This window comes from Suncus etruscus, chromosome 18 (assembly GCF_024139225.1).
Source record: "Suncus etruscus isolate mSunEtr1 chromosome 18, mSunEtr1.pri.cur, whole genome shotgun sequence".
Taxonomy (NCBI): domain Eukaryota; kingdom Metazoa; phylum Chordata; class Mammalia; order Eulipotyphla; family Soricidae; genus Suncus; species Suncus etruscus.
The window spans coordinates 56,602,315-56,621,037 of record NC_064865.1 but is presented as its reverse complement, the minus strand read 5'-3'; the positions used below and the strand labels follow the sequence as shown (position 1 = coordinate 56,621,037).

Below are 18,723 nucleotides of genomic sequence, written 5' to 3'. Positions count from 1 at the left end.
GAGAAAAAAAAAATACCAGTGAATGTCAAGACATACACCAGTGCTGCATTGGCCCGCCCTCCACCCCATGCGTCCCCCCCTTAGTGTAGAGAGACAAAGGCGGAAAGACTGAGGACCACGATAGAGTCCACCTAGGCCGGCAACCAGGGAATACCTGGAATAAAGGGGAGATAGCTAGGGAGAATGCCATCCGGCATGGGGTGTCCCCTAACCCCAATACCTGGGAAGAGCTGGCCTCCAGGATCAAGGCACCGGAAGCCAGCTATCTGCCCGGCCCCTCCCTTTGCTCCTTCTCCCTAGAGTAGGGAAGGGGGGGAAGCCTGGGGACCCCTAATAGAGTCCACCTGGAACCCATAGCAGGCCTCCTGAGGTGGCACTCAGGCCAGGCCTAGAGTCCAGGGGGAAATAGGGGAACGGCTGGAGGCCTACCAAGCCTCCCAGCACCCCCCAAGCTAGGAAGAATGCCATCCGGCATGGGGTGTCCCCTAACCCCAATACCTGGAAAGAGCTGGCCTCCAAGTACTGATTTTTATTAATATTTTTTCTCATCTTTGCATGTGTCTGTGCCCCTTTATTCTGGAAACTACTATATAGCAGATATTGGGAAACAAGATGAAAAAGTTGCTATGTTCTCTTTTGTTATTCTCTCATTTTATTAGATTTTTATGGACTATATTCATCAGTATCCTCTCCCTGAGTGGAAGTAATGTAGATCAGACCAGCTTTGGCAGGTGCTGAGGGAAAGACTTACCTAGAACCAGTATCTCAAACTCTAGCTACTTTCTTTCCAAAACATAGACTATTTTTACATGGTATAAGGAGTATTCTGCAAAACGCTGATTGAGAATGACTATCCCACTGAAAAGTGTTATGTTGCTGAAAATTTATATTGGCAAATTCACTTCTTTACTCTTTGAATAATGATATATAGGAGCTGGAACAATAGTACAATGGTTAGGGTGTTTGCCTTATACACAATCAACCCAGGTTTGATTCCCTGCATCCCATAAGATCTCCCAGGCTGGGTGTGACCAAAAATAAAAAAAAAAGATAATAATGTTTCTCATGTTTAGTACTTTTAATATATTTAGAACAATGCCTTATTTTAAACTTTCAGTATATATGTTTTTGTTTTTTTTTTTTGGTTTTTGGGTCACACCTGGCAGTGCTCAGGGGTTACTCCTGGCTGTCTGTTCAGAAATACCTCCTGGCAGGCACGGGGGACCATATGGGACACCGGGATTCGAACCAACCACCTTTGGTCCTGGATCGGCTGCTTGCAAGGCAAACGGGCCCCAGTATATATGTTGCTACTAAAACTGTTCTCATCCATAGCAGCACTATTAGATATGATGATAATTATGAACCGCATCACAACACCCATTGGAGAAGATATTGGAGGCATCATATCTGATTATTTCCTGTTCCTAGACTGGGCTATTGTCTCAGATGTGATCTACATGGATGTCTGAACAGAGAGAATTGAATCAGGTTAAACGGGAGGTAATTAATGAGATATTATGTGAAAGAGAAAGTTTTCTGGATAAATTTCTTGGAAATGTCCCAGAATATAAGGATAATGTTTGGGGGTGGGACCCAAGGAGATGGCTCAAAGGACAGGAGCACATGATTTGCTTGTGGAAGGTTCAATTCTGGCACTCAAAGACTAGAAAAAAAGAAAAGACAAGGAACCTATCTGGGGCTAAAGAAATAGTCCAGGAGGTCAAGTACTAGCCTTGCACGAAGTCAACCCCTGTTCAAATCTCTAGCACTACACATGCCCTATCCAAGCACTGTAGGGGTCACTCCTGAGCACCCTAACACTGCCAGGCATGGCTCCAAAGTCTAGATAAATAAATAAATAATAATAATAATAATAATATATGTGGTTCAGCAATAGGAGTACAGGTTTTGCTTGACTATTTTTTGCATTTTCAAACCAAAGCAAAAATTGATCTTGAAAAATAGGCATAAAGTTCCAGGTGATGCGAAGGCCCGGTCCTTCCACAGACTTACAAGGTCACCACATCTTTCCCCCGACATTACAGCTGTTTGAAGAGAACACAGGAGCCATGGAGCAGACAGAGTGCACCACACAACTGGCTATGATGCTGCTGAGGATCTATCATAATGGATTTATGTCATATTGCATGCTGCAGCGAGCAACACTTATAGACTATTTTATGCCTAGTTAGTTTTTCATATGCCACTTTTTTTTTCAAACCTACTTCATCTTATAAGGACAAGGTCATGTGTGTAGCTCATTCACTCATGTTTCTTGTTTATCATTGCAGGGGTTGATTGTAGAGACACTCAAGGTAGCTCCAATGAGTCTGCGAGTATGACTTGCAAATGGGTGTTTGCAAATTAGCAGTGCGGAATCTATAGACTGTTTCCTACTGCCCAAACCTATGAGTTAGAGAACTAAGGGGCCAAAATGGAAGGACACCTCTGCTCTGGCACTCAGGAGTTTCACTCTCTGCCTTGCATCTTAGGGTGCATTCTGCTGGCCTTATTGGCTTTGTATCTCAGAACTTAATGTGTCTCCAAGGAAGGAATGTTTCTGCCAGTGGAACTCGGCCATCTCTTTAAATTTGAATTTCTCTAACTTAATGTAAAATGAGGGGCCAGAATGTTAGTACAGTGCTAGGGCATTTGCCTTGCATGGGGCTGAAATAGGACAGACACAGGTTAAATCTCAGGCATCCCATATGGTCAGGAGCAATTTCTGAGCACAGAGCCAGGAATAACACCTGAGCACCCAGGTGTGGGGAAAAAAAAAAAAAAAAAGTAAAATGAAAGTCTTAGGAATTAGACCTTTAGAGTTCTCTACTCATCTAATTATTTTTTATATTTGTATTTTTTTTTTTTTTTTTTGGTTTTTGGGCCACACCCGGTGACGCTCAGGGGTTACTCCTGGCTATGCGGAACCGCGGTCCGTCCTAGGCTAGCGCAGGTAAGGCAGGCACCTTACCTCCAGCGCCACCTCCCGGCCCCATATTTGTATTTTTTTGTTTTCCTTCTCTTCCACCATCTACTTCCCTAGGGTGTTGGTAGGCAGCCAGAGCAGAGAACAGTCTTTCAAAATGTTCTCCAGGGCCAGTACCTGGATTCGATCCCAGCATCAGCAGACACACAGACACACAAACACATACATGATAGCTGGTCAGTTTAATAATCTAGAAACTTTCAGGCTGGAGAGACAGTGCAGGGGTTGATTAAGGCACTTTCCTTGCTTAGGGGCTGATTCAGGTTCGATTATGGACACCACCCACTATCACTGCCAGAACTGGGCTCTGGGCGAGTCTGGAGTAACTCTTAAGCACTGCCAGATGCAGCCCCAAAAGCCAAGAAAAAAAAATTAAGCAACCATGAATAATTAATTAAAATTTGTTGGTTTTTTTTTTTTTTTTCACTATACCACTAGTGTGCTAGTGTGCTAGGTTACTCCTGGCTTTGCCATTAGAAATCCTGGCAGGCGGGGCCGGAGAGATAGCATGGAGGTAAGGTGTTTGCCTTTCATGCAGAAGGTCATCGGTTCGAATCCCGGCGTCCCATATGGTCCCCTGTGCCTGCCAGGAGCAATTTCTGAGCATGGAGCCAGGAGTAACCCCTGAGCACTGCCGGGTGTGACCCAAAAACCACAAAAAAAAAAAAAAAAAAAAAAAAGAAATCCTGGCAGGCTTGGGGGACCATATAGGATGCTGGGGATCAAACCCAGGCTAGCCACATGCAAGGCAAATGCCCTACCCACTCTACTCTCATCCTGGCCCAATTGAATTTTATGTAACTAATGTATTTTCTGAAAAAGTATGAATAATATACTCAGATTATTTGACCTAGATTATACTGAATTAAATGTTACCCAGATTATAGTTTCTCACTTTTTTCCCCCCAAGGGGCAAATTTGGTCACTTGAAAATTTGGTTAAATGTTATGAATTAAAATTAGATTCAATGCGTCGATGCAGTACCCCAGTGGATAGGGAACTTGCTTTGCAAGTGGCTGATCTGGTTTCAGTCCTTGGCATCCCATATGTTCCCATGAGCCCCACAAGGAGCGATCCCTGGATGCAGAGCCAGAAGTTAGCCTTGGGCATCACTGGATATGCCCCCAAATCAATACAACAGCCCAACCAATTTTCCCTAAACAACAACAAACAATAAAATAGATTTAAGAGATACAGTAACCAAATCTCAATTTTAGGTCTTTTGAAATAACAACTCAGATATTAAATATTACAAAATTACATGAAGCATTTGAGAATTTAAAAATGGGGAGGGAGAAGAGATTGGATGAATGCTGTAAATCATTTAAAATGATTTTGTTTTGTTTTTTGTTTGTATCTGTAAGGGCATTTTTGAAAGTATTTGTGATTGAAACAACACGCTTGTGATTTCTTTTTCTTTTCTTTTCTTTTTTTGATGAGACATAGATTTTTATACACGGTATTTGGATTTTGAAATATCAATACTTCCCCCCCCCTTTTTTTTAAATTCAAGCACCATGATCACAAACATGATTATAATTGGGTTACAGTCACAAACGGAACATCCCCCTTCACCAGAGTAACATTCCCCCCTCCCAATACCCTCTTTCCCCCCTTCCCATCCCCTGCCTATATTTGAGGCAGGCATTCTACTACAGTTATTTGTTTTTAAGTTCAGTAAACTGTTTTTTTTTTTTTTTCTTTTCTTAAAGGATAAGTGTTAAAAAAATACAATAGTAAAGGTGTGTCAGTGGTAATCGCCATTGTTTGCATAGGCCCAGAAAAATATGGGGAAAACAGAAAAAAAAAAAATCCTTGGCCTGATTACAAGAAGGTCTCACCCCAGAAGTTTATTGGCATAAGATCGAATTTGGGCTCCAGGGATACTAGTCTGTCCAACCCGAGTCATTCTCCGTGTTCCCGGTGAAACCTTTCACACTTTAGCTGTTATTGGTATCAGGTTCCTATATTTAAAGATTCTGGATTCTATGCATTTAATTCATCGATGTCAGGCTGATGTGGAGCATCTTCTAGTTTTAGCACACCATTAGATGCGGAACGATCTGCTCTGCAAGCAGGTTGTTGCTGAGTCGTCTAGGTTTGAGAGCACTCTTTGGAGTAAGTCAATGCCAGAGTAATGGTAGGTATTCCCTGGTAGAGGTTTGCATTCTGTTATAGACAACTGTGGTTGTTTCCATCCATAGTATCCATTGTTCAGGGGTGTATGGGCAATGCCCATTCTTTGAGGCCTAAGCCAAATCATTATGCCAATGTTCAGGGTATAAGGCCTAACTGCATTACCAAATTTGTGTTCCCATCACTATTAGATAAGAACTTGTTTGCATATGTATTACTTTCCCATTTTAATGTGCCTATACAAAAGAGAAGCAATGCCTTACAAGATATTGTTGGTGCATCTGGGGGCCGACGGATCAAGTCCAACATTCCCCATAACTTGGTTCAAACATGAATTCTACACAGAAATACTCTGCTATCAGCATTGTTTATAAAATAGATCTCAATGGGGAACAACGTTTGTGATTTCTTACACAGCCCTTCCATCCTCTGCTGGCTCGGACTCCTATCATTTTAGCGTTTGATGTCCTGGAGAACAAGGATGCTTGTTCTAGTTTACGGACATTTAATAGTGTCTGCTGTATGTCCTCAATTCACCTCTCCCTTCCTCTCACCCATAACAGTTCAATAAATAAACATATTTCTCTTTGAAGGGTGACAGTAAAAGAAATCAAATGGTCTCAAAGGCAGGGGTCTCAAACTCGCGGCCCGCGGGCCGTTTGCGGCCCTCCGTACAACATATTGTGGCCCGCAGCCGGCCTTCAAATATCGCAGTATTCGCGATTATTCGCTTACCGAATAATCGCAATAAAAATCGCATTAGTAAGAAAAGAATCGCATTAAATATTCGCATACCCCGAGCAGTTCCGTTCGGGGTATGCAAATGTTGAATGCGATTTTTTTTTCTTACTAATGCGATTTTTTATTGCGAATATTCGGTAAGCAAAATCCCTTATGCGGCCCTACCTCACCCCGACTTTGCCTCCTGCGGCCCCCAGGTAAATTGAGTTTGAGACCCCTGGCTTATAGAGAACCAAACCAAACCTAACGGGAACCTTCTGCTTAAGCAAAGGGCTCAGGTGTCCCTGCCAGACTCCCGGTGGAATAACTAACCTTAGATAATACCGCCACCATGTGGCTTCTTGATATAATGCAACTCTTTTCTGTTCAGGACCCCATTTCTAGGGTTTAATATTTTTCTGCGATTCAACTGTTAAAAATCTGTTAAAGCAGAGGGGAAAATGTTTGGAGTAGGAACTTCTAAGGCAAAGGCAGAGTTGGAGCATAAAATTTGGACAAATGGGCCGTTCAACTTACTAGACATATCTAAAATATGAGTAGATAACATATTTTCTATAAGATATTAAATAATAACAACTCCAGTTTGCCTCCTCTCTATTGGCTATTGCTTCGAAAGGGAAACAAAATAAACTGAAACAAAATTTGGCTAATTATTAACAGCCATAAGATATGGAAAACCTTTTTGGTTCCTGAAACAAAATTATTTGAACCCTCCATTTTTCCTAATAGAAAATAAACAATGAAGGAATGAGATCAAGAATGGTTACCCCGAAGATTTAGGGGCTAGAAAGATAGTAAAACAAGCATGTCCCTTGCCTTGCATGTCTCTGACTACCATATATGATCCCTCTGGGCCTGCCAGGCGTGTTCCTTGAAGGCAAGCCAAAAGTAAAACCTAAATTTTGGGTGTGGCCCCAAAATAAAACATACAACCAAAACACAAGACCCAAGAATGGCTAAAGTAGATCACGATGTGCCAACTTCTTTGTCTACAAATGTATTATGAAATTTAAAATGATCATGAAGAAAACTTAGTTTAAAAAAAAAAACAACCTATGTGATATATATTCTTAGGTAGAAAAGGCAAATCTCAACCCAAAATCCTGTGTTCTCTCTTGAACACATAACACACTTCTGTTCCCCACATTTCTCCACATTTCTTTCCATTTTGCAAGGGTTAAAAAAAGAACAGAAAAGGTATGTTTTAAGTTCTGAAATAGAGCTTTTGGCTTCTATGGTATTATTGGAAAGGAAACTCCTTACTTTTCATCTTCTTGTAAAAATTGGGCCTGTCATTTCAAAATTTCTCCCAATTTTGGTTAGATTTGTCTAGAGACTTGAAGTAATGAAATTGCGTGTGTGTGTGTGTGTGTGTGTGTGTGTGTGTGTGTGTGTGAGCTTATTGGCCTTAACATCTCAATGAACTGCTTTTATTTTTATTTATTTTCTCCATAAACAAAATTTTATTGAATCACTGTCATTTGTTTCCTTATTATAGTTGTAGAATTGAACAATATGACCACATATGAACTTTCTGGTCTTTTTTTTTTTTTTTTTTTTTTTTTTTGTTTTTTTGGGCCACACCTGGTGATGCTCAAGGGTTACTCCTGGCTATGCGCTCAGAAATCGTTCCTGGCTTGGGGGACCATATTGGATGCCGGGGAATCGTCCTAGGTTAGCTACTTTCAAGAAAAACACCCTACCACTTGCGCCACCGCTCTGCCCCCAACTTCCTGGTCGTTTACAGAAAAATGTTGCTGACATAATTTATAATATACTTCAATATCCAAGAAAAAGTTCTGCAGACTTTGCCTTTCTTGACACATGGAAGAGAAGGAAGAAAACACGAAAGAAAAGGAAGGATTTTTAATACTGGGCTACTATGAAAATTTGCTTTATGTAAAAAGTTGGAACAACTCCAATATATCGCCAAGGAAGGGATGATTGCTCTTTGGACACTCAAAGTTTCAGCATAGATTCTGCACCCTTACCCCATACATGCTCTACATTCTATACTCGACTTCATTTTATAAAGTCCACACTTTGCCCCCTTGGCGGCTCTTATACTGACAAAGTTTGTTGTGTTTAGCTGTGTTGAACTGAGACTGATGAGGATTTCAGTGATGACTGTCATTCAAAAGTGATGTTATCATGCTACTTTGTGGAACACAGGACTGCTTTCTTTCTTTCCTTTTTAGGATAGAACTACCATTAGCCAGCTCCACGCATCAGAACAGCTTCAATGCCAAAGAGAACTGCTTCTATTTAATCTCACTTTTTTATTTTGAATTTGAATTGGTCTTTATTGGGGGTTCAAGTAAACAGGGTTTAGATCACCCAGGATTATTGCTCAGGGGAATAATAATTCCTTGGAAGGGCTTGGCGTCCATCCTGGTCTCCCTCCAGCAAGAACTTGGCTGGGCAAGAAGCAGCCAAGTTTACCTGGAGAGGGTGCGAACCCAGACAAGGGAAAGGAGGCGAGTTTGGAAACAAACGAAGCTGCAGAATCAACTGCAACTTCCTAAAAGAAAAGCCACCGACGAGGATGGGATTCGAACCCACGCGTGCAGAGCACAATGGATTAGCAGTCCATCGCCTTAACCACTCGGCCACCTCGTCACGCCGAGAACTTGTTTTTCACCTTCTTCATTTCAGCATCAAGGCGGGAGGAGCCCGGAACGCGCATAAACTTCAAGCTCAGCATCTTCGCCTCCAACTCCAGGGCCTTAAGCTCAGGAGGCGCAGAGGCAAACTCAGCGGTGGGCGTGACCAAGGCCGCCGAGCCCCCGCGCGTCCGTCCAATCCCCGCGGCTCAACGCCAAAACGGCCCCGCCCACCGAGCCGGCCGCGGGCAGCGATTGGCTCCCGACTCGCTGGACCAGTGCAAGCCCCGCCTCTCGACCTGGGGCCTGTCGCTCTGACCTCCTCTGGGCCTGTTGCTGAGATTTTGCCTCCGTCCCACTGACAGCCTTAGGTGGCCCCTGGGAATTCATGTGTCATAAAAGATCTTTCTTTTACCACCATTAGGCGGCCCCTGGGAATTCTTGTGTCTCTAAGGATGTCTTCATTTCCTTCCTGATGGCTGTAGGGTCCCGCCTGGACCTTCCTGGTCAGTTTTTTCATCTCCTTACACGACTTTCTGCCATTTCAAATCTGAGATTTACTGTCTCATCTTTTTACTTCTTCCACCTAATAAATGTTTGCTTCAACGGACTCTCTGCATCTGTCCATTGACTACCGCATAGCGAGGTCTTGGGGAAGATATTTGGATACCACATGGGGATAAAGGTCTTGTTTGGCAGTGATGGTTGTATTCGGCGCTTTCTAAGAAACGAATGGGGTTTACTTCTGGCTCTGTGCTTGGGGATCACTCCTGACATGTTTGATCAGGGACCATCAGACATGCCAGGGATAGAGGTAAGGGTCTTATCCACTGCAGTATTGCTCTGGCCTTCTTCCCTCCCTCCTTCCCTCCCTCCCTCTTTCCACCCTCCCTCCCACGTTTCCTTCCTTCCTTCCTTCCTTCCTTCCTTCCTTCCTTCCTTCCTTCCTTCCTTCCTTCCTTCCTTCCTTCCTTCCTTCCTTCCTTCCTTCCTTCCTTCCTTCCTTCCTCTTTCTTTCCTTCTCCCTCTTTCTTTCCTGCCACAGTTTAAAGGTAGTTAAAAACCAGTGGGCCTGCTGTGAATGGGCCTGCTCTGAAGCCCCCAGCATGGCTAGCTGAGACCAGATCTAAAGAGAGATCCCTAATAAGTGAACATAGCTGCCCTTCAACAGATGAATGACTAAAGAAACGTACATAGACACAATGGAATATTAGGCAGCCATCAGGAGAGATGAGATTTTCTTATACATGGATTGACATGGAAACTATTATGCTGAGTGAAATAAGTCAGAGGGAGAGAGATAGACACAGAAGAATCTCACTCATCTGTGGGTTTTAAGAAAAACAAGACATGATTATAATAATACTCAGAGACAATAAAGATAAGGGCCTTAAGACCAGCCCATGTTATGAAGCTTAACCACAAAGAGTGATGATTTTAGTTAGAGAAATAATTACACTAACAACTATCATGACAATGGTAATGAGAGAAAGTAGAACGCCTATCTCGATCACAGGCAGGGAATGGGGGAAAGAGTGTGATGGTGGGAATGTTGCACTGGTTGAGGGGGGATGTTCTCTTTATGACTGAAACCCAATTACAAGCATGCTTGTAACCATGGTGCTCTAAGATATTACTAAAAATAAATAAAACACATGCAAACTGAAAAGAAAGTGATCATGGCATTTTCTCAAACTAAGCTCATTGATTGTTGCAAACATTTGGCCTAAATATGAATCTTCCTTATGCTGTACTAGTATGTATTTATCCTAGCATTTATCTCTTTACCTGGAAAACTTAGCATCAAGAGGAAACATATTGAAGCTGAAATAACGAACAGGTATTTAGTTAGTTCAATATAGTTAGAGTGATTGATAGAATGTCCTGCACATTATTGCCCTGCCTCTCAGATAAAAGGAATGTTTATTTTAGGGACATGTCTGATGCATAAGATGTTCCTGGTGACTTGCTAAGGTTTGGCTTGGAAGTTAGCAATGGGTTGTTGGGAAAGTTCTTTCCAGGTCAGGTCAAGATTGCCCCTTTTGAATTAAGCTTTTTTTTTTGTTTTGTTTTGTTTTTGTTTTTTCGGGCCACACCTGTTAGATGCTCAGGGATTACTCCTGGCTACGCACTCAGAAATTGCCCCTGGCTTGGGGGGACCATATGGGACGCCGGGGATCGAACCGTGGTCCTTCCTTGGCTAGCGCTTGCAAGGCAGACACCTTACCTCTAGCGCCACCTTGCCGGCCCCAGTTTTTTTTTTTTTTTTTTTTTTTTATTTAAGTCAGACTTATTACTCAAACCTGCTTTTTAGTTAGGAAGTTGGTTATCTGTGAAAGCCTGTTCCCTCAGATGAAAAGGTACCTCATGGGACTGGAGAGATAGCATGGAGGTAAGGCTTTTGCCTTTCATGCAGAAGGTCATTGGTTTGAATTCCAGCATCCCATATGGTCCCCTGGGCCTGCCAGGAGTGATCACTGAGCCTGGAGCCAGGAGTAACCCCTGAACGCTGCTAGGTGTGACCCAAAAATAAAAAAAAAAAAAAAGAAAGAAAGAAAGAAAGAAGGAAGGAAGGAAGAAAGAAAGAAAGAAAGAAAGAAAGAAAGAAAGAAAGAAAGAAAGAAAGAAAGAAAGAAAGAAAGAAAGAAAGAAAGAAAGAAAGAAAGAAAGAAAGAAAGAAAGAAAGAAAGAAAGAAAGAAGAAGAAAGAAAGAAAAGGTACCTTGCATGATAGGAAAACCTGCTAGGTGTGACCCAAAACTAAAAACAAAGAAAAAGAAAGAAAAGGTACCTTGCATGATAGGAAAACCTGGCATCTTGTTAATAATCTTTTAATTTATATCAAAATTGACACCCAGTATCTGGCCTGAAAGGAAAAACTTTGAGATGTTAAAAATTTGTCCTCTTTGATCCCAGGGAAGTCTCTGGACTCAGTCAGAAACTCATCTTTGTCACTGGATTGAAGTATATTTTAGAAGGCCTGTAACCCAATTTATAAGCATGTGAATTGTTTTGAAGGTCCAACTGTGTACTGATAAAGCTTCTGTTAACAAGTAAGATATGTTTGACTTTGCAAAGAACCAAATGTGGCTTTTTTATATGCCACAAAAAAACTGACTTGCAAAAATTTTGCTTATGCATAGCCCTTGTAATCTTCAAAAAAGCAGAATGCAGATTTATTCTAATTGTTGATCATTGTTCTGTGTTCTCACTCTGCCAATCCATCACCCACTTTACTGAGGGACCCTGAGAATTCCCTTAGTGCCTTTTCTCTCCTCAGGAATGAGCATAGAAGTGAGAATGGAATGATTTTCCTTTGGGAACTACACGCCAAGGTGTGCAGCGATAAAAGAAGAGCTGGAGCATAGCCTTTGCTCAATGTTGATGTATAAGAGAGTGAGAAGAAACACTTGGTTTAAAAAGAAAAAAAAAAAACTTTATTTGGACAACACCCAGCAGCAGTCGGGGGTTAATCCTGGCTCTGCATTCAGAAATCGCTCCGGGCAGGCCCAGGGAACCATATAGGATGCTGGAGATTGAACCCAGCTCTCTCCCAGGTCATCTGCTTATAAGGCAAACACCCTACTGCTGTGCTATCACTAAAGTCTCCTAAATTTTTTTAATAGTGTGCCATAAAATGGGAGCCAACCCCACTCTGCAGCTAATAGTCCACTGACCAGTAAGAGTAGAAAAGCTTAAGACACGCCAAGCCCTTTTGCTGGAATGGGACACTGATGTTCATGAGCAGGAATTGCTTGCAACATGCAAGAAGCAAACTTCTAGGCATTCCACTAGTTCACATCAACACAAACCTTTTTCAGGTCACCCACCACAGGGGAGAGGCCCCCCTAGCAGTCTCTTCTTGGGGACAAGTCCTCTCAGAAGCAAGTGGAGGTGAAGACAAATCCAGACAACCACAGTTACACTCCCATGCTCCATGTCTATTTTTCTATGTCCATGATTCCCTGCTCCCCTAATGTTACAAAACCTGTGTTCTGTTTCCATTTAACATGTTAAATACAGCTGAGATAGAATTTTCTTGAATTATCTTCTAAGTAACCAGATGCTCATCATAATTATTTCTTTTTTCCTTGTTAAGCAGCCTTTTATTACAAAGGTCTTGATTACAGAGACAGAAAAAAATGATTTCCTTCCCATAACCTCAAGTATAATGGGTGCTGAATGGTTATCAAGTGAAATGCATGCTGCTCTTCAGTAGCAATATTGCAAATCACAGTGTCTAAAAGAGAAAAATAAGAGAGAGAAAGAAAGTGTATGTGTGTGAGAGACTGAGGGAGAGAAAGAGAAAAGAGAAAGAATATGTGTAAAGGGGAGGAAGAGAGAGAAACACTGCAGACATTGGTGATGGGAAATGTGCCCTGGTGAAGGGTGGTGGACACTGTATGACAAAAACTCAGTTGAACAACTTTATAACTGTGAAATAAATAACTGTCAATAACAACCTTGTAAATAATAGTGTTTAAGTAATCTTTAAAATAAATCTATGTTCATGGGTAAAATTCATCATCAGAAGGAGCACAAGAAAGAAAATACATTCATTGTCACTTTATATAGTTACTATCTTTCTGGAATACATTTAATATTTTTTTATTATTATACTAGAAAGTTTATTATGTCAGTTAAATAAAAAGGGGGAAACTCATGTTCTCTCCACAGTCATGGGAATGCACTCAGAATGCAGATTTCCAGTGTCACATAACATTATGATCTCCTGGGCCTAAAGAAGGTCTCAAGGAAGGGAAATAATGGTGAATCATGTATGTTAGAAATGAATCTGAATTCTGATTCAAAACTCTGCAACTATGAGGAGTTACACTTTGAGCTGGATTGATAGGAAGCTTAATCAGTTGCTCAACTTCTCTCTGCACCTCCTTCTCATGAATGCCCTTAACACTCATTAAAAGTGGGAAAAGTTCTGAACCAAACAACATAATTGTGGAAGGAGAGGGGACTTTGTGCATGAGGGACTGAGACTGCGCAAAGGTCTTCTTCTCCCTGAAAGGTGACAACTCTGACAAGTGGAATTGGCTAGAGCTTTTGTTTGCCCAGAGCTGTGTAGGCCCAAAGGTATAAATAAGGCCCAAGACTTCATCACAGCAGGACTAAGAAGGAGCTTGTGTGAACAGCATGGACTGGGTGAGTCAAATTGTTTCTCTCACTTCCAACTACTCTAGAAAATTTCATTTGTAGCACCATTTAGCTTCTCCCTTGCACTAAGCAAAGGGGTGTATGTCAGGGATGTGTGAGTAGGAGTTTCTCTCTCTCTCTGATCTAAAGGGATGTTCCTGGGCCAGACAGATAAAAGGGGCCAGTTTCAGTGCAGGAGATACTGGAAATGCTTGAACATCTTTGTCTGAGATTCAACAGCTGATACCACAAGGGATGCTGGGTGTTCTCACATAAAGTTCCACTTATTTTAATCAGAAATGGGAAAGAAAGGGAGAATTGTTTTAATTTCTATTTTTCAAAAGTCCTGTTTATAAAAAGAAAGAATTATTTTAATTTCTGTTTTTGAAAACTTACTTTGGTGAATGTCTGTGTTTTACCATGATTCCATTTCTCTTTCCATTACAGCAAATGCACACATTGAATTTGAAGGCTTTTTTTTTTTTTTTTTTGTCTCTAATGTCTCCCTGTCCTACAGTATATAGTGATTTTTCACACAATGACATCACCATCATTGTCTGTATGTCACTTGCTGGAGATACCTATTCATAATCATAAAGATTCAAAATATAATTGCTCCTTTTAGATATCTTCTTTGTACTTCTGGATATTTGAGGAATATCCATATTGTTTCCAGAAAGGCTGGAAATCCCCACCACCAGTGAATGAGAATTCATTTCTCCCGTCATTTGCACCAGTCACCTCTTTGTGATGTGTGCTAGTCTCTGCAGTGTAAAATTATATCTTATTGCTTTCATTTGAATTCACTGATAATTAAGATGCAGAACAATTTTTTATGATTATCTTTATTTAAACACCGTGATTACAAATATGATTATAGTTGTATGATTACAGTCATGTAAAGAACACCCCCCCCCCTTCACCAGTGCAACATTCCCACCACCAGTTTCCCAGATCTCCCTCCTCCCCACCCCCCACAACTGTACTCGAGACAGGCTTTCTACTTCCCTCATTCATTCACATTGTTACGATAGTTTTCAGTGTAGTCATCTCTCCAACTGCACTCATCACTCTATGTGATGAGCTTCATGTCATGAGCTGCACCTACCAGCCCTCATCTCTCTTGTCTCTGAGATACTGTTAAAAATCTCTTTCATTTTTCTTAAAGCCCATAGATGAGTGAAAACATTCTGCATCTTTCTCTCTCCCTGTGACTTACTTCACTCAGCATAATAGATTCCATGTACATCCATGTATAGGAAAATTTCATGACTTCATCTCTCCTGACGGCTGCATAGTATTCCATTGTGTATATGTACCACAGTTTCTTTAGCCACTTATCTGTTGAAGGGCATCTTGGTTGTTTCCAGAGTCTGGCTATTGTAAATAGTGCTGCAATGAATATAGGTGTAAGGAAGGGAAATGCAGAACAATTTTTATGTGCACTTTTGCCATTTGTATTTGTTCTTTGAGGACATTTTATTTTATTTCTTCTTCCCATTTTGTGATGGGTTTGGGTGACTTTTTTTTCTTGTAAAGTTCTACCAGGGTCTTACCTAACTTTTCTGTTGACCCTTTATCAGATGGTGGGTGTTTAAATGGCAGCTCCCATTCTGTGACTGTCTTTTTGTCCTGATCATTGTTTCCTTTAAGGTGTAAAATGTTGGGGCTGGCGAGGTGGTGCTAGAGGTAAGGTGTCTGCCTTGCAAGCACTAGCCAAGGAAGGACTACGGTTCTATCCCCCAGCGTCCCATATGGTCCCCACAAGCCAGGGGCAATTTCTGAGCGCTTAGCCAGGAGTAACCCTGAGCATCAAATGGGTGTGGCCTGAAAAAAAAAAAGGTGTAAAATGTTCTGAATTTGATATAATCCCATTTGTTTATCTTTGTTTCCACTTGCTTGGTAAGTGGTGTTTCATCCTTAAAGATACCTTTAGTCTTAATGTCATGGAGAATTCTGCCTACATTTTCATATGAGATATCAAAGTCTTTCGTGTATTTTGATTTGATTATTGTACATGTCAATAGAAGGAGGCCCGAGTTCATTGTTTTTTTGGTTTTTTGGGGGGGTTTTTTGCATGTAGCTGAACAATTTTCCCAACACCACCAGTTGAAGAGGCTTTCCTTACTTTATAACTTTGACTTCTTCATCTAAAATTAACTAATCATATACCCAAGAGTCTCTCTCAGGATATTCAACTCTATTCCATTGATCTGAGAGTCTGTCTTTATTCCAGGACCTAATGTTTTAATCACCATTGATCTGTAGTACAGCTTGAAGTTGGAGAAAGAGAGGCCTCTTACTTTCTTTTGTACAGGTTTGCTTTAGAATTTGGGGTGGGGTGTCTAAGACTTTTTTAAAAAAGTGATAATGGGTTAAGTTGTCCTGTGTTATTATTCTTATTCTTTAGTCCAGTACGAAAAAAAAGTTATGCCTTAGAGAACACAAAAACTGGTCCAATTCTGGTGAAGAGCTTTGGGATTTGAGAAATAAACAAAGGAAAAAACAAGAGAGCAAAGAAGAGAGAAAGAGATTATTGACAGTCTTGACATAGACAATCGGAAATAAAAAGGGAAACTTTGAAAATTCAACGTAATATTGAGGTATAGTATTTTGTTTTATTTAATTATTTTTAAATCATATTTTATAGAAACAATTGTAATCTACAAAGTCCTTTATAGTTGAATTTCAGTTATACAATGAGTCAGAGCCCTTCCCATCACCATTGTCAACCTCCCTTCAACAATGGACCCAGAGTGCATCCTATCCACCACCCTTTGACCCCTGGCCTGCCAGTATAACAGGCTCCTTTAAGTTTAGATTGTTAAAGTTTAGGTCCCTTGATTCTATTACTGTTGACTTTGGCTTAGATATTTAATTCTGTTCTTATTTATTTATCTGCCAATGCATCTGAGACCATTTGGTCCCTACCTCCAGCCTGCCTGCCTCTCTTTCTCTCTTCCTTCTTCCCTTCTTCCCTTCCTTCCTTCCTTCCTTCCTTCCTTCCTTCCTTCCTTCTTTCCTTCTTCCTTCCTTCCTTCCTTCCTTCCTTCCTTCCTTCCTTCCTTCCTTCCTTCTTTCCTTCCTTTCTCTATCTCTCTTTCTCTGTCTCTTTCTCTCTCTCTTTCTTTCTTTCTTTCTTCTTTCTTTCTTTCTTTCTTTCTTTCTTTCTTTCTTTCTTTCTTTCTTTCTTTCTTTCTTTCTTTCTTTCTTTCTTTCTTTCTTTCTTTCTTTCTTTCTTTCTTTTCTTTCTTTCTTTCTTTCTTTCTTTCTTTCTTTCTTTCTTTCTTTCTTTCTTTCTTTCTTTCTTTCTTTCTTTCTTTCTTTCTTTCTTTCTTTCTTCTTTCTCTCTTTTTCTTTCTTTCTTTCTTTCTTTCTTTCTTTCTTTCTTTCTTTCTTTCTTTCTTTCTTTCTTTCTTTCTTTCTTTCTTTCTTTCTTTCTTTCTTTCTTTCTTTCTTTCTTTCTTTCTTTCTTTCTTTCTTTCTTTCTTTCTTTCTTTCTTTCTTTCTTTCTTTCTTTCTTTCTTTCTTTCTTTCTTTCTTTCTTTCTTTCTTTCTTTCTTTCTTTCTTTCTTTCTTTCTTTCTTTCTTTCTTTCTTTCTCTTTCTTTCTTCTTTCTTTTAGAAATGTTCATTGGAAAATTAAAGTGAATGGGAAAAGAACTCCCAATGTAAAGATAAATTTAGTAAATTATCATTTTTTGGGGAGGAGGGTCACACCTGAAAGTGCTCAGGGTTTTTAGTCCTGGCTCTACACTCATAAATCGTGCCTGGTAGGCTCAGGGGACCATAAGGGATGCCAGGATTCAAACCACTGTCCTTCTGAAAGCAAGGCAAACGGCCTACCTTCGTGCTATCTCTCAGGCCCCAGTAGGTTATCTTTTGTTTTCTAAACCACTTTGTTCTACCTTATAGTCCCTGTTGGAATCCCCAATTCACATACAGCTGTCACCCACAATACCCAACAATCAGCATTTCCTGTTCCCCTAAGCATGAATATGTTCAAAAGAGATTCAGACTTTCCTTAGCATTCAGCAGAAGTAGGGTAGCTGCTAAAATCCCTTTAATACCCAAAATTCTTTAAAAACATTTTTTTATTGACACCATTGTGAATTATAAGTCTTTCATAGTTGTATTTCAGGCGTATAGTGACAGGGAATTAGAACCATCCCAGCACTCGTGTTGACCTCCCTCTACACAATTTCCAGCATGCATCCCATATGTCAAACCTTAGGCCCCTGGACTGCTAGTGTAGCCAGTTGATTTTGTGTTTAGCTTGTTATAGTTTGGGTCTCATGTTTCTATTGTTGTTGACTTTGGCTAGGTCTGACTCTCCCCCCCCCCCTTTTTTTTTTAACTCAATGCTCCTGAGACCACTTGGCCTCTTGGTCCCATTCACTTTTTTTTCTTTTTTCAATTTGTAGAAGGTTATCGAAATATGAGGCCAAAGAAAATTATTCAAATTCTAAGGTTCTATGAAAAGGGTGCCTATCTAGAAGATATAAAAATAAAGAGGGGTGAAATACCCAAGATTCTTTAAGAATCTGCCCAGCTAAATCCTGTCTCTGGATCTGACTGTTCAGCCCACTGACATGGGAGGTAACTGGTTGAATAAAAATTTAGGTTTCTACATCAAAAGATGATGAAGTTGAATTTGCTGTCATCAATAATAAAAGTGGGTTAGAATTTATAAGAAATTACCAGGAATGTTTTGGTTTTAAAAATACAGCTCTGGAGATACAGCCATATGTGTATCAAAAACAGTGAAATGGGAGCCTGTAGGCAAATGAAGAAATATTACACTGTAAAATAATGTAAGAATATCTCAGGATGAATAAAAAAAAGGAAGACAATTAGATTAGAATTTTTATTTCAGTCATTATTTGTTGCATGTTAGAGTACTCAGGAGATAGGCATTTATGCAAAAGCAGGTTTCTTTAGCTGGCACAAAAACAGAAAAATGATGTATTACAAATATGAATGTTTGAATACTCATCTTTCAGGACACATAACATAAGGAGTGCCCAAAACAAAGGCAATGAGCTCTATTCTTTGGACCCAGACTTGGCCCACCACCTAGCTCATATAATCCTGGGTACATGATTCTT

At 40.5% G+C, this 18,723-nt stretch overlaps 1 protein-coding gene and 1 non-coding gene across 2 annotated transcripts in view; one reads left to right on the top strand and one right to left on the bottom strand.

Annotated features, from left to right (window-relative positions):
• LOC125996117 (histone H2A type 1-B) overlaps positions 1-18,723 on the top strand; it is a 949,462-nt gene that overhangs the window by 269,626 nt on the left and 661,113 nt on the right. The gene's annotated exons all lie outside the window — the stretch shown is intronic.
• Positions 8,404-8,485, bottom strand: TRNAS-GCU (transfer RNA serine (anticodon GCU)). Its single transcript has one exon. It is a non-coding gene; the product is annotated as a tRNA-Ser (tRNA).